The sequence below is a fragment of the Bos taurus genome, chromosome 4 (assembly GCF_002263795.3).
Source record: "Bos taurus isolate L1 Dominette 01449 registration number 42190680 breed Hereford chromosome 4, ARS-UCD2.0, whole genome shotgun sequence".
In the NCBI taxonomy this organism is placed as follows: domain Eukaryota; kingdom Metazoa; phylum Chordata; class Mammalia; order Artiodactyla; family Bovidae; genus Bos; species Bos taurus.
Window position 1 is genome coordinate 91,309,768 of NC_037331.1, and position 25,648 is coordinate 91,335,415.

Here is a 25,648-nt window from a genome sequence, read left to right on the forward strand (position 1 = left end):
GGACTACCAGGGAAGTCCCAAGAATTGAAATCAGTAAGCCACAGACATTTTTTGCAATTACTGAGTATTCCCTAAGTACGATCTTAGGCCCCGGGGATTCAGTGTTGAGAATAAAAAAGGCCAGAACCCCTGCCCTCATTAAGCCTACAATCCTGAAGGGGAACCTAACAATAAATATTGGGTTGACTGAAAAGATCATTTGGGTTTTCTGTAAGATCTTATGGAAAACCCTGAACAAATTTTTGGCCAATCCAATATATAATTGGAAGTATTAGGGGCACCGCCATGAAGTAATAGGGAGGATACAGGGCTGCTCTTAACATGGACCAAACCCAGCATGATGGGAAAAGGATGTTCAGGGAAGCCTGCCTATAGAAGCAATGCTTTGGCTCCACTGAAGACAATTGAGCAAGAAGAAGCACAAAGAGGTGGAGGAGGAGAGGACTTTTCAAATAAAGAAAAGAATCTATGTAAGGGCTTGATACAGGAGTGAATCCAATGGCTTAGGGGAAAAAAGAGCGAGAAGTCTGGTGTGCTTTCTGCAAACCAGGATAGGGCGGGGACTGCAGGAGGTGGAGCTGGAGACTGGCAGGGGCCAGGTCAGGTCAGGCTAAAAGTTTAGATTAACTCTAAGAGCAAAGAGAAGCCACTAGGGGGGATTTTAGCCATGGAGTGACACATCTAGTTCTCGTTACTTAAAGGTCAGTCCAGCTACTCTGTGAAGAATAAATCAGAAGAGAGAACAGGAATGGAAAGCACTTAGGAGCCTATCTAATCACCCAGAGGAGAGGCTGTGGGACATGGATGGAGCCAAGGGCAGGACGGTGGACAAAGGTGACAGATTCAAATCAGTAGGGACTGTGTAGGGAGGACAAGCAAGAAGAAGCAATGATGAGCCCTCATTTTCCAGCTGGGTGGAGGTAAGGGCCACTCACCAAGATGGGAGACACGTAGCTTCTTCACCCCAGCTGTGGGTCTATGCCAAGTATCCTTTAGGGGTGAAGGAAAGTCGGTCAACATCTATTTCAGCACCACTTCTCTCTACCAGCCTGAATTTTTGCTTGTGAAAGATTTTATTTCATTGACCTCTTCTTACTGAAGGTACAAGGAGAGTGTCATCCTTGCAGAAGAAGGGAGACAAATATCTTTTGAGAAGAGCAGGGGAAAGTTCTGAAAAGAGGAGAGTTCTGAAGACAGAACTTACCAAAGCAGCCCGAGGACTGGATGCAGTGCAGGAGAACAGGGTGCAACTGTAATTTATAATCAGAAACATGTTTTTGGTCTTCATCCCCATTTCTGGTATAGAGTTCTAAAAACCCTTGTAATTTCCTGAGTGATGAGAGCAATCAAGGTGTCTTTTGTTATGTAAATAAGGTGACTTTCCTAAAGTACCTAAAAATGTGTTGCCAGCAGGGCTGGCCAACCAAGTGATGAAAGGGTTGGAACTTCCAGCCCCATCTCCTGACCACTGGGGAGGAAGGAGGGGCTGGAGATTCAATCACCAATGGCCAATGAATTAAGTCAATTATGACTATATAATGAAGCCACCATAAAAACCCCGAGAGGATGGGGTTTGGAGAGCTGCCATGGTGGTGGACACATGGAGATTTGGGTAGCATGGTGCACTTGGAGAAAGTATGGATGCCCCTTGCCCTTTCTCCATGTCTCGCCCTATGCATCTTTTTCCATCTGACTGTTCCTGAGTTATATTCTTTAATAATAAACCAGTAATCTAAGTAAAATGTTTCTCTGAGTTTTATGAGCCACTCTAGCAGAGTAATGAAACCCAAGGAGGAAGAGGTTGTGGGTATCTCTAAGCTATAGCCAGTTGGTCAGAAGTACAGGTAACAACCAGGGCTTGCAACTGACATCTGAAATTGGGGGCTGGTGGAGTGATTTAGTCACGAGACTGAGCCCTTACCCTGTAAAATGTGAATCTATCTCCAGGTTGATAGTGTCAGATTTGAACTGAACTGACAACAGGCTGGTGTCCTGAGAATTGCTTGGTGCTGTGTGAGAAACCCCCTCAATACCCAAGCTGAAATAGGGTGCTCAGAATACCAAAAGAGGTAGAAACTGGAGTAGATCTCAAGACGAATGCAACTGAGCCAAAGGAGGAACACAGGGAAGAACATTCTGATTACAACTTTGCTGAGATCTGATAGTGTTCTAATTGCAACATTTCCCTTTTTGCTTTCCTTCCTTGGTATGGGTGATGTACCTATTGATTACACAATAAAGATAACAGGGGAAGGAAGGGAGGACTGCTTTTCTCGTTCAATTGTCTTTTTAAAGCCTTCTTCCTGGTTCCAAACACCCAAAAGGGAATATAGAATTTGCAGTTAAAGGGAAGTTGTTTCTGAGCATGATTAAATGCTCTTCATCATCCTTTCACACAAAAGCTTGCAAATACCAAGTTATTTGATTATACAATCATATCATTTCTATTTTTAAATTATATCCTAGGTTATATAATATACTAACATGATCAAATATTTTGCAATACTGCAAAGGAATCTGAATAATCAATTGGAACTTCTTATTCAATTCCTAAGGGGCTTCCCAGGTGGCTCAGTGATAAAAGAATCTGCCTGCCAATGCAGGAGATGCAGATTTGATCCCAGGGATGGGAAGATTCCCTGGAGGAGGAAATAGCAACCCACTGAATTCTTGCATGGAGAATCCCATGGACAGAGAAAGCTGCCGGATTACAGTCCATAGGGTTTCAAAGTCAGATACAACTGAAGTGACTGAGCACACACATATTCAGTTTCTAAATATACACCCTAGTGGCTCTCAAATGTGGTCCCCAGACCAGAAGCATTAATGTCTCTTGGGATTTTGTTAGACTGCAAATACATGGGTCCCACTATAAACCTACTGAATCAGAAATTCAGGAGTGGGAGGGGCCAGCAGTCAGTTTAGCAAGGTCTCAACATGATTCTGATATACACTAATGTTTGAGAACCACTGTTTTAATACAGTTCTTCCCAACCTTTTCATATCTCAGGCAAACATAGAAAGTGATGGTATCTGTACTGTACCCCCATGTTAAGAAGATGAAGCTGCTAGTGACCTAACGTCACTAGTCTCAGCCCTGTTCAGTAGTGTGGCTTGAGCAGCTCACTATAACCCTCTCACAGGCCCACCAGCAGGACAACTCTGACTTAGAGAAACTCACATCAGTGCAAAAGGAGATACAGATGAATGATCACTGTGGCTTCATCTGTCATAATTTTTGAAAATCAGGACTCACCTGGATACCTATCAGCAAAGAATGGAGAAACCATGGCATGTTTGTGCACTGGAATGCCACTCACAGTTACAATGAATTCATTGGAGCTACAGGTTTTAACACGGAGGAATATCAAAAATATCATGTTGAGCCAAAAAAGCAGGTTGCAGAAAAATGCATAGAATTTGATAACGTTTATTAGCAGAGACATTACTTTGCCAACAAAAGTTCGTCTAGTCAAGGCTATGGTTTTTCCTGTGGTCATGTATGGATGTGAGAGTTGGACTGTGAAGAAGGCTGAGCGCCGAAGAATTGATGTTTTTGAACTGTGGTGTTGGAGATCCAACCAGTCCATTCTGAAGGAGATCAGCCCTGGGATTTCTTTGGAAGGAATGATGCTAAAGCTGAAACTCCAGTAATCTGACCACTTCATACGAAGAGTTGACTCATTGGAAAAGACTCTGATGCTGGGAGGGATTGGGGGCAGGAGGAGAAGGGGATGACAGAGGATGAGATGGCTGGATGGCATCACTGACTCGATGGACGTGAGTCTGAGTGAACTCCGGGAGTTGGTGATGGACAGGTAGGCCTGGCGTGCTGCGATTCATAAGGTCGCAAAGAGTCGGACACGACTGAGCGACTGATCTGATCTGATTATCAAACTTTATATATTTGATAATGTTTATTATTATTTATATTCAATGTTTGCAACATTATGAATAACATTGGGTATTGTGTGTGGCGTGTCTGTGTGAAGAAAAATCCTTGCAACCCAGGGACTATAGCCCACCAGGTCCCTCTGTCCATTATAAACAGGCCAGAATATTGGAGTGGGTTGTCATTCCCTTCTCCAGGGGATTTTCCAAGCCAGGGATCGAACCTGGGTCTCTGGCATTGCAGTCAGATTCTTTACCATCTGAGCCACCAGGGAAGCCTAGAGGGATGAGAAGCAGCATAGTCAGGGCAGAGCTTAGCTCTGGAAAAGGATGATAAATGGAAAGCAGATCAGGGGTATATTAATAAGGCCTCAACAATTTTAATTCTTAAAAAAAAAGTCTAAAGAGAATATAACAATAAGTTAAATTTGACATGAGGGGGAATGGGTACCCTGGTATTTTTAATATTAATTTTCATACTTTTCTGTATACATGAAATTGTTCATTCAAAACTTGATAGCGGGACTTCCCTGGTGGTTCAGTGGTTAGAACACCATCCTTCCACTGCACGGGGGATGGGTTCAATCTCTGGTTTGGGAACTAAGATTCTACATGACTCATGCTGTGGCCAAAAAAAAAAATAATAATAATAATAAGGAAAAAAAATCAGTTGGAATCTGCTATGAAATTACCTCAGTTTTAAGGCCAACTCTGATAATAGATCTTTGGTACTGGGCAGATTATTTTTCTCTCTAGGGCCCTCAGTTTCCTCATTTTGCAAAATAGAGAAGGTTGAATTCATCCTCTGTGATCTATTTTTGTCCTCAAAGAGAAAATCCCCAGCCCCTTGCCATTTCAGTCTCCACACATAGACTGTAGCCTCCTCAGATCTTGGTCACCATCCAGCTGTCCGCCCTAATAGTCCCCTGTTTACAATGGCCCCACAACTGGGACGGGCAGTAATAACATATCACAAAGCAGGAAGCAGAGAACCTGTGTTCTAAGATGTATTTTTAAGGCAAAAAGAATAAAAGTAAAACCAAAAATTCTGGCACACAGACAAGCTGTGTGAGATTTAGAAAATAACCTTGAACTTCTAAGCAACCTTTCCTTGAAGGAGAATCTTATCCCTAAGCATGGATTTCACCAAGTGGAAGATAATTTTGAATTAACATTACAGTGACAATTCGCTGCTTTATCCCTAGTCTTTTTTTTTTTTTAAGGTGGTGTAATGTGTTTTATTTTTTAATTAATTTTTATTGTAGTATAGTTGTTTTAAAATGTTGTGTTAGTTTCTGCTGTAGAGCAAAGTGAATTATCTATACATATATCCCCTCTTTTTTGGATTTCCTTCCCATTTAGGTCACCATAAACACTAAGTAGGGAGAAGGCGATGGCACCCCCCTCCAGTACTCTTGCCTGGAAAATCCCATAGACGGAGGAACCTGGTAGGCTGCAGTCCATGGGGTCGTGAAGAGTCGGACACGACTGAGTGACTTAGCAGCAGCAGCGGCGGCAAATGCTAAGTAGAGTCCCCTGTTCTATAAAGTGGGTGCTCATCAGTTATCTATTTTACACATAGTAGTGTATATATGTCAGTTCCAATCTCCCAATTCATCCGATGCCCTCTTTCCCACCCTGGTATCCATACATCCTTTCTATAGCTCTTATCCCTATTCTTTGGGTATCACTTCCACCTCCTTATCCTCCACTTTGATATCAAATGTGACTCAATACAACCAACTAGATAACTTTTTCCACAAAGGAAAACTTAGCTTCTCATTTTCCATGGATTCTTTTGAACTTCCTTCAAGTTATGCCTTTGAAGAGCAATTCCCTTTCCAAATAGGATTTTTTATTGATACTTTAAATGTGATCAACATTGTAGTAACATGGACACCATAATATTGATGAACTATGCCTACAAAGAATGATCAATTTTAACTAATTTATTTACTATAAAAGATTTCATATACACAAAAAGTATACCCACCACCAAGATTTGTCATATCTTTTTAAGTTTTGCTAATTTGCATATCCAAATCAGCAGGCCAAGTTGAAATCACATTTTCCTCTTTGGGGTTTGTGACACCAAAATCACATGTTTGACGGTTTCAGGTCCCTTTTGAAGCATCTGTTCCATGTGATATGGTAAGACACATAACTAAGGTTGACTAACTAGTAATATGAGGCAAAAACAAGCAAACCTGATTTTAGCTCTAGGATGTAACAGTCTCATGAAATTATCTCTTGGCCTCAGTTTCCTAATCTGTGATATGAAAAAGTTGGACTTTGTTACTTGTAAGGTCCCTCTAATCTCCGAAACCCATTGGTTCCGTGGAATGACCAAACAAATCTGGCCTTGTATGTACAGTCTCAGTCTAAGTTTTCAAACTTTTTGGCTGAACAATGAAAAACTCAGTAACGAATCATGTAGACTACAGCCAGAGCCAATGCAGTGTGTATACATATTTACTTATACAAAATGTATATATTTCAGATGGGAAAAATAAACACTGCTCAGTTACCGTGCAAAAGGTTGCCCAGTCTCTGTTACATGATAGCATATAATTAAGGCTTACTGAATTAATAGGATAAATTATTAAGCTTGTATTATAACAGGGACTATGTTAGGTACTTATGACAACTTCTCATTAATTCTTACAGCAGCTCTGAGAGGCAGATACTACCTATCTGATATAGATCACAGTACTATCAAATACCAGTCAGGATTCCAAGTCTGTTTTAGTCCATTTCAGTGACAATACTAATACCCCAAAGATAGACATGTGCTCAGTAAATAAGCTTTTTAAGAACTTCACCTTGTATTTCATTCTAGCAACTTCTAACCTCCATTCAACGTTGACCTACAACTTAATATTTCTTACTGAAGTACTTCCCTGACATCTTCTATTATTCATTGTTATGAGGATATGCCTTTCTGGTAATGAAAAACAAAACTAAAACAACGGAGCCTGGAACAAGAATTAGTCATTGGGACCCACCCAAACCCTATTTTCACAGAGATAAATACAGTTGGCTTTTACTACCTTATGGGTGATTGACTTTGTGAATTACCTGTGGTACCTATTTTATCTTCACCAAGCTTCTTAATATATTATATTATGTATGCTAACTTCATAACTTTCTTTGACAGGACTAGTAGTCTGGTCAGAAAATGTAGCCAATAATGTGCCCTGGATTACAGCAAAACATCTATCAGAGACTTTCATACCCAAAGGAAGTAGATGGAGAAATGTGGATTGAATGTTAGAACAACTAATAATTGGATCAACAGCTATGTTCAGATTAAGAAAAGAATCTCAACCTGGACAAAGAATCATGCTGCAGGGTCCTGTCCTTGACCTTTTTCTATTCCCAAATATTACCAGTGGCTTTGATGAACAGACAGCAAGGTCCTAAAAGGTGAAAATGACAAAAAAATTGAGTGGGATAATAAATGGATTATATAAGCCAAAATAGATTTGACAGGGTGAAGTGATGAGTCAAGTCAAAACAAATTGAAATTTAACAGAGATAAGTTTAAGATCCAAAAAAATAAACTTCTTAAGTACAGGATGATTTTTAAAAATGGTTTGGCAGCTACCATAAAAGAGACATAGGAACTTTGGTTGACAGTAAATTCAGTATGAAGCCACAAGATGACTACCCAAAAGCTGGGGCCACCCTTAGCAATAAAAGAAATAAGCTGTTTCTGCAATAACGGAATATAAGAAAAGTATCTCATAGAAGTAAAACCATAGGCTTGCTTTTCTTCGCTCTGGTAATTTACTTCCATCTTGCATGTGGATTTTGATGTTGAATCTTAAAGATACAAAGTGGTGTTGGAACTTGAAAATGTGGACAACATGGACATTCAGTTTCTCAACAGGAAGAGTCCCATGTCAGATGAAGAGACATTTTGAAAAGTAATAATAATTATTTTCAAAGATCTGTTTAGGCTGGAGGAAAGAAGGATATGATAGCTATCTTTAATACTCTGAAGGACCCAGAGAGGTCAAATGAAAATGAGGAGGTTCAACGAAAACGGATTGTAGCTTGACATAACAAGAAAATTTACATACAGGATGATGAGACTGTGAGTTTCCTCATGCTAGATAGACTGAGAAGGCTATTGATGGGTTACTGAACAGGGGGACCCCTCAGTGAGAGTTATCTCAATGAATCTTGGAATCCCCATGAAAATCTTAAGGAAAATGAATTAAAAATCCACAAGTTGCCCGAAAAAAGAAATGACTGTTAAAGACTCACTCTTGTTATCAATAGTCTCAGCAAGATATGGTTTGAAGTTTAAATCTGCTACTCACCCACTTCCCAAATACGTATATACACATACATAAAGAAAATATGATTCTTGTCAAAATGGAATGAACAACAAAGTCTCATGAGACCAGGTTCTACTATTTGGAATTTGTAATAATTCAGAGGGGAACAGAATCAAAATTTGCCATCTCTGAGCCACCCTCTAGGGGAAAAGATGTTTGCAAAGAAAATTGTTAGTGTAAACAAGACTTTGGTAGGAAAGTATGGCTTACATCTAAAGTCAAGAAAACACACTATTAAAAATAGTTTATGATTTCTGTACAAATAAATCTTTCCAATTTCTTAATGATCCATTCTTCACCTCAAGTCAGGTTGAACTTATCAGTTGAAAGTACTTTATACTTGTTAGCAGCACTTATGCCGAATATTGTACAAAGTTAAAAATAATAATTTTCATAATGCTAAAAAACCCAGCTTTTGTGTGAACTGGACATTTCCCAAGTTTAAATTAAGCCCCATTAATTCAGTTTATTATGAGGCTTTTTTTTGATGATACGTGACTTTGAGTTCTTCTTATCTTACAGATAGCAAGAAATGAGGATAGACCCTTATTAACCAAAACAAAGTAATTATAATCTAGACAGAGATAAAAGTGAGTATTATAAACAGTCTGAAACTTACAATTAAAGGATCCAACCAAAGCAAGAGAGATCACAGACTAACTGGCCATAAATTATAGAAACTGTGAATCTGCACACAGGACCGAAAGCTGTTCAAAAGCGTGACTGGCAGGGCCGCGTGGTAATGCATGTACTTGCAGAAGGCCCTGCACTTAGGGTGGCCTTGAGCTCAAAATGGCTGCACACTTGCTTGAATGCTCTGCTGTCAATGTCTTGAAAGCCGTATACTTTTTTTATTTAAGTTGATTTACAATATTGTATAAGTTCCAGGTGTAGAGCAAAGTGCTTCAGTTAACACCTATATTTTTTCAGATTCTTTTCCAGTAGAGGCTATTATAAGATATCAAATATAGTTCCTCTGCTATACAGTAAAGTCTTAATAATTTTTTAACACTGGGCCTTACAGACTGTGTTGGTGGTCACAGATATTGGTACCTCACAGCGAATACAAAAGGCTGCAAGCAAACGAAATGCATATGCGCTGGCAAGATCTAAAAATAACTCCCTTTATTAATGAGCACCAAGATCCTGTAATCAAGACACAGCCTGTTGGTTAAAGTTATAAAGAATTACTTTGCTTGTTGAATGTGTAAACCAAAGCTAATTCACAAATTTGCTAATTGTTTTTCTCTGCTGCAGATGTGAGCGGCCAAGCAGTGGAACTTGAATATTCAAAAGTAATCAGCCACCATTTCAAACGCCATCAAGAAGTCATGTATCACTTTCAGAAGGCGCGGAATTTGGGTCCATTTTTACTGGAGTTCCAGAAGGAGTGATGAAGCAAGTATGAATTTTAAGACAACAAATAAAACTTCATTTCACTACTGAAATTAGAAGGAGCCAAGAATTCTGTAGCACTTCAGCCTTTTTCAGTACTTTCTGGATTGTGAATTGCCAAAGCTACATGAGAATGATGGAATTCTGAACTTTTGCTCAAATTACATTCTCCTTGATGTGGGTTGTAAAGCTCCTTTCACCAGTGAAAAACATACACCTTGAATCCACATTTACAGAAAGAGTTACCAAAACATTAAAGATCAGAAGCAAAATCTTGTGCATATCATTCATCTGTTCTACATCAAAATCTAATTCATTTCCAGACACATAAATCTATAAATGAAGTGTTCAGGGGAAAAGTCACGATGAAATATCAAATGTGAAGCCCATCTTAGTTTTAACTCACCAAAATTTTCCCTATTTGATTTCAAGTTCATAAGTAGAGTCTATATAGCCCTAGAGAAGGTGTTTAACAGTACCCTAGATTTATATAACAACATTTGTTCCAAGAGCACAAGGAACATTCACATACAGCATATAATTTGCTCATACAATATCCCTATAAAAATCAGGAAAAAATGCATTATCCTCATTTTTAAAATGGTAGAATTGTGGCACAAAATAGATAAAAGCTTGCCTAAGATATCACACACACACACATACTACTTTACAATTCATTTCTCCTTTTTAACAGTTTCATAATATTAGACTCAATGCAAGATTATTATTATGAAATGTATGCCTACAAAAGGTATTAGGTACAATTTCAATTATAAATTATAATTCAATTATAAATCATTTTATTCAGAGCTCTATAAGGTACTAAATAATTTTAACAACTATGCAAATTAAGAGTAGATTATATTTTCTTAATCTTATTCTGAAATTATATTTAATTTTAGCACCAGCTCATATTCCACAACAAAAGAAAACTAATATAAGTACAACCTCTGACAGGAGCAGTTTATTAAACAAAATTAGATTTTTATTTTAAACCTGCCTTGCAAAGTACAGGGGCTACAATTTCTGGAAGGAGCCAGAAACAAATAAAAGAGCCATAATTCATGCAAAGAAGCATTCTCTAATCTGTAATTTACAAATCGGTTGCTTCACCACCTTGTAACCCAATTCCTGAGTCAAATAATTGTAGATTCGTTGCTCAATTTGAAAACCTTCCTGGAGTCATGTCTTTAATTGGCCGTTGTGACGTCTTACGTCATGATGTTGCGTCACCACGTGATGACGCTGTGCCATCACACACATCATCGCATATTGACACAATGTCATGGCATAATATCATCAAATTAAATTCATCAGCCTGGCTCCAGGAAGGGCGAGAAGGATTAAAAGATTTCCTTTGCTCTTGTCAACACTCCTGGTCTGTAGGAAAGAACAGCAGCCTTTACTAATTATTTCCTGGTCTCCTAAAACTTCCTAGATCTCAAATTAGAGGTATTTAAAAGTTACACAGGAGAGTTTATGGTGATGGTTTTCACAAGATTGATTTTCACGGGTGTTCCATGCTTTGCCCCATAGCTAATAATATCCAAATCCATTTGAAAGAGAAAATTTTCCCTATATTAATATCCCCTTTCTTCAGGTCATAGGATAGTTTGTGGGCTGGTGGTAGAAACAAAAACAAGCAAAACACCTAATTCCTTGTTTCCTCATTTCTTGCCCTCATCATCCACATTCTTCCAATTCTTCCAATTCTTTTGCCTCTTCTCCCACTTTCTTCTATAACATTCTGAAATGGCAAGTAATGGGAAAGCAAGAGGCAGATGCAGTCAATACTTTTGATGAGAAACATTTATGGTTGGAGGGAGTGTTGAAAGCTGTGATCGGAGACCTTTGGCCGTCACAGCCTTGCTGATGAGCAGAGTCTCCATTTTAGTGTTCATTATAAACATGGGCATTTGGATAAGATATATATTATCCAGACGCTATCCAAACAATCTGAATGTTACCTAAATTTACTTAAGTAGTTGTGGCTGTGGTTTAGTTGCTAATTCGTGTCAGACTCTTATGACTCTATGGACTGTAGGCCACCAGGCTCCTCTGTCCATGGGATTTCCCAAGCAAGAATACTGGAGCGGGTTGCCATTTCTTTCTCCAGGGGATCCTCCCAACCCAAACCTTCCAAAAAGATGTAGTTACCAGTTCCTTAAACAGGACATGCCTGTACCTCTCTTTCATGAACTCAGTTGGTATTGCTTAGCACTGTTCTAGGTACAAGAGTTCAAGTTGAGCAGAAGAAGCAGTGTCACTTTGAGGAGCTCACAGAGCAGGAAGGGTGATGGGTGAACAACAGATCTCAAGACAGTCTCCTAAAGGTTCTAATGATGATAAGACAAAGCGTTCTGGACACTCGGAAAGGGAAAAGAATATCTGGAGTTGCCAAGAGGATCCCACAGGGAAGGGAACATCCTTTTGAATCTTGAAAAAATGAGTAGGCAGAAGAGAGAAAAATTCCAGACTCCAGTTTTTTTTAATGGGCATATGTGAGACCCCAAAGTATTAGACCAATTAATGCTTTTGTAGATATTTTCCCAACACGATCCATTCATGTAATTGCTATTTTGAGGGGGCACTGACTCACACACTAACATCACCATAATCCTTCATCATAATTACAAGCAGCTTCTAGATGACTCTGAAGTATAATATATGAACTGAGTAGGCTTATTGTTTAGGAGAGTTTTTTTCCAAGAGGCTGAATATTTTATGCTATCTCTATAAAGAAATAAAAATTGGAAATCAAAGTCAATTATGTTTTCTTGAAAGCATTTGGCCACAAAGATCTCAGTAACTTCTTTTTCTAGTATATGCATAATGATGGATTAGAAAAATCCCTATTGATGATTCACCTTTGTATTAATAAAATAGACATTGAAGAATATTCATTTTTCCAAACTATGGGAGAAACAACTCAGCCCAGTCAATGGTGAGTGGTTATATATTCTGACATTTGGTCCCATGTGAAAGTCACTGTTAGGTATTTTTTACTGCTACCATAATCCTCAAGAGGTTTTTAAAAACTAGACGTGACAAGAGAGAAAAATCTCTAGGGGATTTCAGCCCCAAAAGACTTGCCTTCATCTCTCTGAGAATTACATGATGTTGAGAGGCAAGTTTTCAACAAGTTTCTAAAATGCTATTTCTAAGCTAGGTGTACACATATGTTCTTGGAAGTCAGCAATTATTTAACTAAATGAAATCTTTAATTTTTAATTTAACTTTTAAATCTTTTTTAATCTATGCCAAATACCTATATACATACATACATGTATATCATTACTCTATTTTAATAAAATAATATAATAAAAAGCAGAGACCTAGCACATAGGCTTCAGGAAACATTCAATAAATAGTAATCAATGAGAGAGAAAAGAAAATTTCTGGATACCAGTTCTTTCTTACATATAGAACATACAAAATTTTATCATGAATAGGATACTAAAGAAACAAAACCAGTAAGAAATTTAACTGAAATAAATGATACATTTTAGGAAATAAAATATAGAGGATATGAGGGAAAAGATCTGTAGAAGATAGGAGCTCAACTGTATACAAAGGTAGGCTATGAAGTTAATGAACTTCTTAAGACTTGTTTCCCTGGGAATTTTAAGTATATCTTTTTTAAAACTTCCAACTCCAGGAGAAAAGCATCAGGAATTCCTTGTTTCTGCAGATTTATTCAGATGGATATTGATGTACATTTCATCGAGATAAAATTTATTTTATGTAACAGATACATATGGAAAACAATTTTTACTTGACTTGTACCTTTCAGAGCAAAGAACTTCTGCAGTAAAATAATAACCCACAACTTGCCTATTTGACAAGTTCAATACTCCCTTTCTCAAATGGGGATTCATTTGTGCAAATATATCTCCGTTTCAGATAGTGATGCATTGGGCCTGGGAGGAAGGGCTTAGAAGTGTTCACATGAGCCTGTTTGCTCCATATTCTATGCCTACATGGAGATGTATATTCTACCCCTATATTGGAGACCTGTACTCATCCTTCCTACCTCTGAATCATTCTTCAACTTCTTTTCAGATTCCCATAAGCTGGAGCAGAACAACTCACAGGAAGACTTTTAAATGTTATTCACCTACATGAATAATTTTCTTTAAATTATTGAACTCAGGGAAAGGGAAAGGTAAAAGCACCCCCATTTATTAAGGACCTGCTAGCTGCTAGAAATTGTGTTTGGAGTGTTACATATGGTATTTAATTCAATCATATTCTTAATGATCTTGAAGAAGAACCTGAGTCTCAACCAGTACAAACTACAAAATTCAGCTGTTTGAATCAATCCGCTGGCGTGACATTTTTTAACAATAGATATATTATTTATGTAACAAATCCCTACTCTCCTCTTCCCTCTGCTAATGCTTATCGACAGTTCTGCTGTGTGCCCCAGACCTTACTCTGCCATCTGGGTTGTTTGATGCCATTTCTCTACTACTCTTACTGATGATATGCACTTTATCAATGCTATCTTGGCTCCCTCCTGGTCACTCCCAGAGATCCAGGACTTCAGATGCCAGCTGGACCAGCATGGAAATGGTCTCCTGCTCGTCCAGACAGAACAGGGAGTGATTGTGGGTCTCAGACTATAAACAACTAGAAAAAGAGATACAAGTTGCAGTTTGGGGTTGGTTAGCCTCTATTTTTGAAACACCTTCTTGGCCCCCTGTTTCTGGACTTTCTCACATTCCCTGCAGGGGAAAGGCTAATTCCTAGGAAGTCAGACCATCAGAGCTGCAAGCAATAGGCAGGTGCCTGAACTGCCTAAGCCCAGGTGTGCCGGGGCAAAGTCCCAGCCAACCTAGTAAAACATCACTCAACCAGAAGAGAAGCTCCACCAACAAAGGAGTTGGGCTTGAAGCAGCACACAATAGAGCAGTAGAGCTATTTGCACAGGAAGTCATAGTGTAACAAAAGAGGTATTGTGGAAAGACTCAGGAGGAACTGGAGGAAGCCAATTGTTGGAGTCAGAGCTGCCATGATACTTGCAAGCATGAACTGTGGGATTAGGCTGGTAACAGGGAATCCGGGGTCCTACCAGAGACGTTCTCAGCAGGACAGAAGTCAGGATTTACAGACATATTGGTTACAGGAAATACTGGAGGGTACTGGAAGACAAATACAACTTTAAAAATTTTAGCAAGAGACTATTGACAGAAATGGGAATGTCAGGTGGCTGTGGTGATGGAGATGGTGGATAAGGAAATTGGTTTCAATGTAGATGTGAACAGCTTAAGATGACAACAGGATAGGCAAGTAGAATTCACATGTTCCCTGTCACCATCATGGTTCCAGAGCCACAGAGAAGTCGGAGATAGAGATCTATTTCCTGAGAAGGGGCTTCCCTGGTGGCTCAGCAGGAGATGTGGCAGGAGCTGTGGGTTCAGTCTCTGGATCGGAAAGATGGTCTAGAGGAGGAAACGGCAACCCACTCCAGTATTCTCGCCTGAAGAATCCCATGGACAGTGGGCTATAGTCCATGGGGTCACAAAAGAGTTGGACATGCCTTAGAGACCAAACATCAAACAAAACATCAACATTCCCAAGAAGCAGCTTGACACAAACCTTTTCAACAGCTATTAAAATTCCTAACCAAAATTCACCAAACCCATACATTCATTCATTCATGTCATAACAACAAAAAATTAACATGTCTTCTTTAAGAAAAAGAAATAGGTTTCTCTCTTTTGACTCAAAAGCTAACCTTCAGAAAATGGTTGCAATCATTCACCACTCTGAAACTTACTTAAAAGCTTTGATTTTGGGGGGGAGGAGGGGAGGGAAACCTTCAAAAAGGAATAATTCCTTTAACATTCCAGACTGTGACTTGATGACTTTTTTTCACAGAGAGTCTATTAATTGATTTTTCTTGATATTTAATAGTAGCAAAGTCATCACATTGAAGAAAACTTATGTCATTTATCAGCTTCCTCTCCAGAGCCCTGAGAACACCTGAAGATTATTTCAATCAAACTGATCATTCACTGAACACATAATCATGAATAATTTAGTAGAGCAATAGATCTATTACTTAATATAGTGCTAACCTTTTATAATGCTTCTACACAGGGAGAGGACTAATATCTGGGTCACAGAATAACTTATATCAAGCCTTAGCTTTTGGTGGTAACATTGTGACTCATGGAATACCTAAACACATGCAATTATAAACCACATTATGGGAAAATAGTTAACCTTTGTGTAGCATTTAAGAGTTTACAAAGTACTTTCTCAGACATTATCTCATCTGATGCTCAAAACAACCCTGAGAGAGAGGTGTTATTAACCCAACTTATTTTATAGGTGAAGACAACAGGGAACAGAGAGGGGAAGTGATTTGCCTAAAGCTGTCTAGCTATTAAATAGTGGCACTGAGATTCTCAGGCTTCCTAGGTGGCACTAGTGGTAAAGAATCTGCCTCCCAATGCAGGAGACATAAGAGACGATGGATTCAAGCCCTGGGTCAGAAAGATTCCCTGGAGGAGGTCATGGCCACCTACTCCAGTATTTCTTGCCTGGAGAATCCCGTGGACAGAGGAGCCTGGCAGGCGACAGTCCATAGGGTTGCAAAAAGTCAGACACAACTGGAGCGACTTAGCACAGACATACTGAGATTCTCCCCCCAAAATCTCTGTTCTGTCCTCAACACCCATATTTCTAGCAGCGTGATCATTACTGATACCAATGGCTTTTTAACAGGCTCTGTGTTCCACAAGCACCCAGCCATGCCTGGTTCAGCTCTCTTCCCTGTCTTTCTTGGCCGCCTCCCACTGGTGGCAGAGGGTTTTCATGGGAGCCCCTGCTAGAGAAACTTTATAAGCTCTCATTTCTAGAGAGAAAATGCTTCTTGTCTAAGGAATCAAATCACTTGCAAGCATTTTTGCAATGCATACCCATCCTCTCTGTAAGCCAAGGAAGCTGCACATCTGGTAATAACAGGTGCTGTATTTATTCTGAATAAATGATTCCTGCCATGTGACGGTTCATGTAAACAGCAAACAGATTTCTACCCAATCAAGAATTACTCTTTATTTCAAATTCTTAAAGGAGACTCGCCTCACTGTAAGCTAATTTTGTGAGAGTTCGTTTTGCCCATTCAATACTTAGCTTGATTGGAGAAACTATCTGAAATATTCTTTTTAGTTTTCTCTCCCTCCTCCTCCTTCTCTTTCTCACCAAGACTGCCTATGATGGATAAAAGCAACACTTTAGTTCTATAATCTGCTCCTGAGAGTACCTCATTATGCTTCAATGTCTCCCCTTTGTTTTAAAGTTTATTATCCTGCATTAGATGTAAGCAATTAGAAGTGTCGTTAGAGAAAAGTGACATTTCTTTTACAGCAAAAGTAAACTCCATCCAATTTAGAACAATATGTCAGTTCCCTTCTTAACCAGCTCCATAGTAAATCATTTTGTTATAATCATCTTTATTTTCATCTCAATCCATATTATTTAATTTTTTAACCTACAAAAAACAACACTCTAAGGATCATGTAAAATATGCTTTTAGACAAAGCTCCAGTAAAAAGTGACTTGTGATTTAGGGAGAACAAAGGGAGATATGATTTATAATTGCACATAGTTAGCTAACTGTACACGTCCAATCCCTTTAGACCCATGAAAGCAAACAACAGAGCAGTATGCTTTCTCACTAAATAAAACATTTAACCTAATATGGTCAAACATGAGGTTTCCCCACCTCTTCCATCCCCTCATATTAGTCAAGGATAACGTCCCAAAATACCTTGTATTAACAGTACTGTTTAATGAATTGAAATTTTAATCACTTAAAATTCCTGCTCAAAAGATGTGGATGGCTTCATAATCCAAATCACATTCTTTACAGGAATTTGCAGCCGGAATCCCAAGTTCAGTTTATCAATGCACTCAGCAATAACTAAAGAGTATTGAAGCAATTTAATCTGAGGCTTCAAACTTAACAAGAAACAAGAAATGTGCCAGGCTTAATGCTACAAGGATTCTGGACACATTGTCCATATGTGGGCTTCTAGGGTGACTGATCATATTGAAATACCTAGGACTGCAAGATTCCCCAGGATACGGGACTTTGGGTGGTAAAACTGAGACAGCGCTGGACAAACCAGGTTGATTTCCCTAGATTCAGGTGGAGGGAAAACCTCCAAGTGGAAGTAAAGCACCTATGTAAGAGAACTTGCTCCTGCGAAGAAGGCAAAAGCTGAATCTCTAGAACCAGAAGACAAGTTTGGAGCTGGGCTAGAGGCCTTGATGCCATACTTAGTTTAATACAGGAGTATGAAAGCTTTAGGGCTTCCCTGGTGGCTCAGTGGTAAAGAATCTTGCCTGCAATGCAGGAGGTGCAGGAGACGTGGGTTCGATCCCTGGGTTGGGAAGATCCCCTGGAGGAGGGCATGGCAACCCACTCCAGTATTCTTGCCTGGAGAATCCCACGCAAGTGGACGGAGGAGCCTGGTTGGCTACAGTTCATAGGGTCCCAAAGAGTCAGACACGACTGAAGAAACTCAGCACATGGGCACGTGAAAACTTTTACTACCCTCCACTGAGAATAGATCTGCCTCAAAAAGACAGGCTGAGTTTGCAGCCAGGGCACAGATGAACACACAACAGAGCCTGGAGCAACAGGGGATGAAGACATCCGGAAGTCTTGTCCCCACACCTAGCTCCCCTTGGGACTCCTCTGTTAGCCCGATCAGCCAGCTGTTCTTATCAGCCTTCATTTAAACCCATTGCACCGCCTTACTCTTGAACCTGTGTGGGTAGAGTCAGTCTCCCACGTCAACACTGACAAAGGGAGATCAGAACCACGTTAGAGTTACAGGGCATCCCCGCTTTTGTGAGGGAAACCTCTCTACCTGTCACTAACACCCCGAAAACGCAGCACTCAGTTGGAGTTTCTATTATACTGAAGTGCTTTTCATTGGAAGGCAGCTGAAGTTCTTCACTCTCTCCACAGGCAGCCAGAGTACACTGCTGCATCTATTATAACCAGTATTAAGAAACCTCCCTCTTGTGCTTAGATAATCCTGTTTTCTGCAAAAAGAGGAACCTAACAATATGACTTGGGGGCTGGGTGGTGGTTGTATAGTCAGGGGAGCAGATGAGAGAACCCCCAGGGGAAATGTCAATGTTCGACTCCTCCCGCCAAAAGTTTCCTCTCTTGTTAACAAGGGAAGCCCAGTGATACTCAAAACACTGATTTATTTTCACTAAAGGAGCTGACTCATTTTGCTGTACAGTAGAAACTAACACAATATTGTAATGCAATTATACTCCAGTAAAAAAAAATTTTTTTTAATTAAAAAAATTCAAGGAATTAGATCTGATAGACAGAGTGCTTGAAGAACTATGGACAGAGGTTTGTAACATTGTATAGGCGGCGGTGATCAAAACTATCCCCAAGAAAAAGAAATGCAAAAAGGCAAAATGGTTGTTTGAGAAGGCCTTACAAATAGCTGAGAAAAGAAGAGATGCTAAAGGCAAAGGACAGAAGGAAAGATATACCATCTGAATGCAGAGTGCCAGACAATAGCAAGGAGAAATAAGAAAGCCTTCTTAAGTGAACAATGCAAAGAAATAGAGAAAGACAATAGAATAGGAAAGACTAGAGATCTCTTCAAGAAAATTCGAGATACCAAGGAAACATTTCATGCAAAGATGGGCACAATAAGGGAGATAATATTTCTTCACAAATGAGCAACAATACACTGTTACGACTGGGGCACTCACTACTCTACTCATGAATATAGGACCTCGACCTGTTTCTCGTACTCATCATGAAACAAACTTTCCCCATCTGAAAAATGGTCAGCATAGCTCACAATCAGCAGGGCTTTGTGAGAATTACCTAAGAAACAAATGTAGACTTCTACCTCTGATGCTGGTAGATATTCAACAAATGTTAGTAATTTTCCTTTCTTTTTTCCCTGCCAATATCCAGCATGCAAATGAACAAATAGGTCACTCAAATTTGGAATAAAAATGTTCATTATCACCATTTATTATCAATCTCAGTAGCAGCATGATGGGAAGTAATTCAGTTCATTTTTCTTTGTCTTTTGCATTTATCTTAACCTTCAAAATCTAAATGTCTTTTTAAAATACCATTTATCAGAATAAATGGATATCTGGTAGAGACAACCTGATAATTATACTTGAAAAGTTCTAAAATGCACTTGTAGAACCAATTCATCTCCTCACTTATGTGTGTGTCTTTCTATAAGTCGGCTTGTTTCTATGCAAGGATCATTCTATACAACAATCTCCATTCTGAACATCTCACTGAATTTGATTATCCTCTAAGTAAAAAGCATGATTTTCAGGTATAAGGAAGAATACTACACTTAAAAACCTCTGAAGCTGATTCTTACTTATATCCCCAATCCAAGTATCAAGTGAACAATGACAGAGTTCACCACCATTTTTGAACAATCATCAAAATGACAGAAATCAGGAGTCCTTTCTGTAGTAATGTGTAAAAGTCAACACAGTCAATAATTCTTCTCATACCTGGTCCTTGTATAGGCTGTCCCAAGTCCCTGGAAACCAGGATGCATCACAGGAGCTTGTTTAAAAAGGGGCTTGCACAGGGATTATATTCTTTAATTTTGATGCTTATTATTGCTGAAAATTAAGAACCATTACCATATGCCAGGGACTGACCCAAGCGCATTAGATAAATAGATAGATTGCTGCTGCTGCTTCTAAGTCGCCTCAGTTGTGTCCGACTCTGTGCGACCCCATAGACGGCAGCCCACCAGGCTCCCCCGTCCCTGGGATTCTCCAGGCAAGAACACTGGAGTGGGTTGCCATTTCCTTCTCCAATGCATACAATTTGCTGCTGCTGCTGGGCTGCTAAGTCACTTCAGTCGTGTCCAACTCTGTGTGACCCCTAGACAGCAGCCCACCAGGCTCCCCCGTCCCTGGGATTCTCCAGGCAAGAACACTGGAGTGGGTTGCCATTTCCTTCTCCAATGCATGAAAGTGAAAAGTGAAAGTGAAGTCGCTCAGTCATGTCTGACTCCTAGCGACCCCATGGACTGCAGCCTACCAGGCTCCTCTGTCCATGGGATTTTCTAGGCAAAAGTACTGGAGTGGGGTGCCATTGCCTTCTCCGATAGATAGATAGATGATATGTAAATTGAACACAAATAATTCTGGGCTGTAGGGACTATGATTATCCCCATGTCACAGATGAAGAAACTAAAACTTGTAAAATAGCCCAAGGTCCCAGAGTTGGTAACATCAGAGATAAAGCTGGAACCTGTGTCTATCCGTCTCCAAAGCCTATACTCTTAAGCCATTAAACTGTATAATAAAAGGAATTTTCTTCTCCTTCTTGGTAACATGACAATCCTAACCAAGGAAGGTGTTGGACAATGTAATTTCATCTAATAGTTCTAATAGCTTTCAATGATGTATCAAAATAGGTATCTTGGTTTTACCTCCCATACTGTCTGCATACCAGGATCTATCTGTAGGCTGTTTTCTATGAGTTTTAGGTTCTGTAGATCACGCTTACTATCCTATAGAAAATACCATTACTGCCAAAGAAGGTTTTTCTCCAAACTAACTTCTTAGACTTGACAAGAAGTTTAAGCCAACAGGCTTTCATGTTCTCTTCATCATGGCTGGGGAAAAAAATTTTTAAAGCTCTGAGTTTTACTCACTTCAAAAACTGAATCTCAAAGGATTTGAAAAAATGTTCTCGTTTTCAACTCAATTTTCAAAGGTTTTTAATGGTTGATTTGATATCCTAGAGTATTCAGCAGTAGCCCTTAATGAGCTTAAAACTGGACTTTTTCTTACAGACTTGGTTTTCAGATAATGATTTAAGACCACCTCATCCTGTCTCCTTTGTGCGTTGATGTCATTAGGCTCAGTCAAAGTCAAGCATGAGGTGAACAGATATTAATTTAAGACCATTTAAAGCTACAGTCTCTGCATCACCCACAACAAGCCTCCTTTATTAGCCCTTGATGGGGCCTTCATTTGTTGAAACAGATCAAAAGCTAGGTGGAGACAACTCAGTCTGGCAACTCAGCTTTCTTTCCTAGTCCTCTTCATATTTGTAGAGGTCAGTTCAGAGATAATGGGCAACACTGTAACTCAAAAGAGAATGATGTCTCTGAATGTAATTCAAATTAGTAGTTTAAAAATATGGCAATGGTTGAGATTCATGTTTGACTTTTTCTACACCATTTTTTTTCCTTTGGGCAGAAATAAATCACACTGACCTTATCTCTCTTCAAGATATTTCAAACTGACTATCAGACACCACAATGGAAACTAAGTGGTAACAACAGAAATGTCTGTCTTTCTGTTCAGGATTTTCCCTCTGTGTCCCCACATGCCCAGCAGTGCCATGAGTGGAATGCCACAGAGACTGCTGATAAATATCTCCTGAGTTGATGAATTTCTCTCCACTCCCTTTGATGGCTCAGCTCTTAAGATGTCCTAAGGGCTGCCACTCTGCCCACTGAGATGCAGAGAGGTTTATGCTCTGTTTCCAGGGCTTTTGCCTGGCTTCCTGCATCCTGTCTACAGCCTCCCTTTCTCTCCACTCATGCTCACCTGCTCGATGGATACCTGGTCCCCTCAAACATCACCCGGCATGATCTACATCTACCTAACCAACCCACTGGGCTTCGACAAACATCTTCTTTTCTTCATTGTCATCACACTTGATTTGAACATCTCCAAAGCCTCTCCCTGCTATGAACAGGGAAATGTTTTCATTAACATTTTACCAAGCTACTTCCTTCACAACTGCATAGTTCTTGTCTGCTCATCTCTTCCAACAAGATGCTTTGAGGGTGCTAAAGTATTTGCAAAAAGTTTCCCACTATCTATAGAATAAACTACATCTCCTGAGCACGGTTCTCCAAGGTCTCCCAGCATTTGTGGATTTTTTTCCCCACTCACCTCAGAATATATTGATTTCCTTTACTTGGAAACTTTTTAGCATTTATATTTATAGCATTCTTTTTTTAAGATTTTTTTTGTAAATGTGGACCATTTTTAAAGTTTTTATTGAATTTGTTACAACATAGCTTTAATATTGTTACAATATTGCTTTATGTTTTGGGTTTTTAGCCCCCAGGCATGTGAGATCCTAGCTCCCTAACCAGGAATCAAACCTGCAACCCCTGCATTGGGAGGTGAAGTCTTAACCACTGGATTGCCAAGGAAATCCCTGTAGCATTCATTCTAGAACTGAATTATTGTTTCCTTGCACTGTTTCATGGGCTTCCCAGGTGGCCCTAGTGGTAAAGAACCTGCCTGCCAATCCAGGAGACATAAGGGATGTGAGTTCAATCCCTGGGTCGGGAAGATCCCCTGGAGGGGGGCATAGCAACCTACTCCAGTATTCTTGCCTGGAGAATCCCATGGACAGAGGAGCCTCGTAGGCTACAGTCCACAGGGCTGCAAAGAGTCAAACACGACTGAAGCAACTTAACACGCATGCTCGCACTATTTCATAAGCATTTTGTGTGTTTTTTCCCTCTCCTATCTACTAAATGGGCTTCCCTTGTAGCTCAGTTGGTAAAGAATCTACCTTCAATGCAGGAGACCCTGGATTGGGAAGATCCCCTAGAGAAGGAAATGGCAACCCACTCCAGCATTCTTGCCTGGAGAATCCCATGGACACAGGAGCCTGGCAGACTACAGTCCATAGGGTCACAAGAGTCAGACACGACTTAGAGACTAAACCACCAAACCACCACTAAATGCTGAATCCTCTTATACTTCTTTTGTAGCTTCTGGCTCAGTACCACATGTATCATAGACACCCAATAAATGATTATTAATTCAGTCAGACTGAATGGATGAATGAGTAAAATATACAGCTACCCTGAAACATAAAGAAACACTAAGAAGGTTTCACAGAGAGGGAAAAAGTACAACTTAAAGCAGAAAAGTCTAGGTGCTTTTCCAGCCCACATGTTAAACCTTAAACATTATTTTTAAGCAGGTCTTAAAGAAGGGTGAGTAAGGTCAGATGCTGTTCTAGCTTCTTTCTTTTTTTTTTTTTTTTAATGTGCATTTCTTTTATTTTTTTTTCATTTATTTTATTTTATTTTATTTTATTTTGGCAGGGGACCAAAGGAGGTAAAGCTAGCCCACCGACTGCTTGCAAATAAGCCATCCTTTCTTTTTTTCTTTCTCCTTCTTGCTTCAAAAAGTAGTATTCTATAGAGACAGCTCTGAGAGGAGGGGAGGGAAGGTGAAGGGGGAATAAGGAGAGAGAAGTCAGTCAGTCATCACCACCATAGCGAGAGGAAGGCAGCCTTCCTCTGCCCAGGAGGGAGGAACAAATATCACTGCCTTTCAGGCCACCCAGAAGACCTTTATGGAGGATAACACTTCTAGGGACTGCAGGGACCTGTTAGGAGAGAGATCACTTAACAGTCAAAGAGGGTCGGCCACACAAAAGGCCTTCAGGGTAGAAGTCTGCCTCTGGGTCAATCTGACCACACGAACAGGAAGAACAGAGTAATGGACCATGACTCCACAGGAGGCAGATGACATAGCTCAGAGAAAGGTGGTCTGTGTTCCATCCATGAAGCCCTGAGGGTGGCTATTGAGGATGTTTTATGATGGGAATAGGTTTTGAGCAGATCAGCACTTTCAAAGGGCTTCCGAAGTGACTGCTAGCTTAGAAGTTTCCACTTACTCTTTCAGGAGTGGTGGAAGTATAGACCGAGGAAACTTCTTTTGTCTGATTGCATAGGCTGGTTGGCTTGGTTTTCCAGAAGTCTGGTCCACTAAAGACTGATTTCAGCAGAAGCAGCATGAAAGCATTCTGAGTTGAAGCTTCATGAGCCACGCAGGCTCTTAGCACTCAACTGGGAAGGAACAACCCACTAGAGCAGGGACCCAGTGAAAAGACCTAACCCAGATTCTTGAGCACCAAGTCTCCCTCACACATTTTTATGCACATGGTAAGACTATGTTCCTATAACTAGAGACAGAAAATCCTGTTGAGTATGAGTCACAAGTTCTTAAATAATATGAAGTTTCTGTAATGAATTTTCATCCTTGACAAGTCTTCGGCAGATAGGACTGTAACATTCATAAAACCTTTAGGTAAGCAAAGGAGTATGCTTTAATTTAACTTGTGCTTCCAGGACTATAGAAGTTTTAGTAATGCTGGAATGTTTCACGTACAAATTGCTATAATGTGTTTGGTTTAATAAGACTTGGAAATGGAAGTAGTTGCTACTGATAAGCCCAGATGGCAATACAATAGTATGCTGAATTCATCTGATGTTCCAAATAATATTGGGGCTTTTTTTTTTTTTTTTTTTGATAGCAGAAGGTAGAACTCAAATAGTTTGCTGATTAATGATGATCCAGAGTACAGGCACCATTAGTGGGGTAGGGGAAGGCTTTGGGGACTTCAATATAAAACTCAGCCTTTTTGCCATTTATGAAAATTTAATTCCACGTTGTCCATTTTTTACATTTCCAATTCTCATTCACGCATCACAACTGAGCATGAAATTGTGCAATATAGGCAAAGGACAAGGACAGTAGAGGGTCACAGATGTGTGTGTGGAAAGGGAATGAGGCAGGGAGCTGCTCCTCTCTGGGGACACAGCTTCTGAGATGTCCCCACTTGCCCTCTTCTCGGTGATGACCCTCAGCTTTGTACGTCCAGCAACTTTGTGAAACACCTGGAAACTGGCTCACACTAACCATTGCTCACGCATTTCACTATCATTCGACATGAAAAGGTGGTTTTGAGATATGCCTCTTGAGATAACATAAAGCATCCTTCCCCATTATACAAATCACCTTGCCTGTAGGGCCGAAAGATTCCGTCCGGTCTGCTCACCCTCTCTCCTAAGAGTGCTGAATAGACGCTAACTGCCTCCTATGTGTTCTCCTCCTTCTGAAACATTGATTCCATCTCCTGTTGGCACCTTCTTCTCTTGAGCGGTAGTACCTTCCATCCTGCCATAGTTTTGAATCCACTG

General features: G+C 39.8%; 1 protein-coding gene and 1 non-coding gene across 4 annotated transcripts in view; both read right to left on the bottom strand.

Annotated features, from left to right (window-relative positions):
* GRM8 (glutamate metabotropic receptor 8) overlaps nt 1-25,648 on the bottom strand; it is an 848,835-nt gene that overhangs the window by 638,658 nt on the left and 184,529 nt on the right. The window lies entirely within an intron of this gene.
* On the bottom strand, nt 10,833-10,928 carry MIR592 (microRNA mir-592). The gene has a single exon (NR_031341.1). It is a non-coding gene; the product is annotated as a microRNA mir-592 (primary transcript).